Source organism: Elephantulus edwardii, unplaced genomic scaffold (assembly GCF_000299155.1).
Source record: "Elephantulus edwardii isolate Elephantulus edwardi_28Jun2011 unplaced genomic scaffold, EleEdw1.0 scaffold00262, whole genome shotgun sequence".
Lineage (NCBI taxonomy): Eukaryota > Metazoa > Chordata > Mammalia > Macroscelidea > Macroscelididae > Elephantulus > Elephantulus edwardii.
In genome coordinates this window covers 2,426,638-2,428,070 of record NW_006400012.1, presented here as the reverse complement: position 1 = coordinate 2,428,070, position 1,433 = coordinate 2,426,638, and positions in this window count along the sequence as shown.

The window sequence follows — 1,433 nt, the reverse complement described above, 5'->3', positions numbered from 1 at the left end:
TACATTCAATACTCTTCTCCAGCACCACAGCTCAAAGGCGTCACTTCTCCTTCTATCCTCCCTAGTCATTGTCCAACTCTCTGATGCATAACAAGTGATCGCAAAAACCATGGCCTGTATCAGGCGGACCTTAGTCTCCAGAGAGACACTGTTGCTAGAAGAGGCTATTCCTTCAAAAGGACATCATGCTTAGAAAGGGGAAGAGTTAACAGAAAGGTTAAAGAAAGGAAGACCTTTAACCAGATAGAGTGACACAGTGACTGCAGCAATGGGTTCAAGTGTGTCAGACACGATGAGGATGGCATAGAATAAGTCAAGATTCAGGTCTGTTGTTCACAGGATGGCACTTACCAACAACTTAAACTCATTGATGAGGGATCATTTACACATGTTAGAGATAATAATTAGAATCATTCCAGGATATAGTGACTTTCAAGATGAAACCAAAACACCTACAAGACAGTGTGTGCTGGAATCACTGCAATGAAATTCTCCCTTCTCTGTACATCACAATTCAAACAAAACAGAAGTATCCAGGTTTTCTTGGTAGTGTTTTTATTGAGTTTAGTGTTTCCACTAGATGGCACTAAACACTGTGTTTTAGGATTCCAGTCCATCTGCCAAAAGAAATGAAAATGAAATGATCTGAAAAAGTAATCAATTTCTTACTGGGGTGAGATGATAACTCATAGTTGTTTTGATTTGCATCTCTCAGAGCTAGGGATTTTGAACATTTCTTCATGCGCTTGTTGGCCATCTGAATGTCTTCTTTGGTGCAGTGTCTGTTCATATACTGTGCTCATTTTTCAATTGGATTATTTACCATTATCTTGTTGTGGTGCTCAAGTATTTTATAAATTCTAGATATAAGTCCTTTGTCTGACATGTCATTACCAAATATTTTTTTCCAATCTGTGGCTTCCTATTTTACCTTGTTGGAGAAGTTTATAGATGCGCATAGGGATTTGATTCTTAGAAGGTCCCATTCATCTATTTTATCCTTTCCTGGTTGTAGATTTTCCAGGATGTTTGAAAGATTGTTTATGTTGTGGATTAGGACTTCTAGAGTTCTTCCAACCTTTTCTTTAATAAAGTCTATAATCAGAAATTCCACTATTGGGAATATATCCTAAAGAAACCATAACTGCCACCCAAGCAAATATATGCACACCCATGTTTATTGCAGCTTTGTTCACAATAGCAAAGAGTCGGAAACAACCCAAGTGCCCATCAAAAAAATGAATGGATAGAGAAGTTCTGGTATATTCACATAATGGAATATTACGCTGCATTGACAAACAAGGAACTCATGAAATATTATACAAAATGGGTGACCCTGGAAGACATTACGCTGAGTGAAATATCTGTCACAAAAGGACAAATATTGCATAGTGCCACTGTTGTAAAATGGGACTGACATCAGGGTTGAGAGA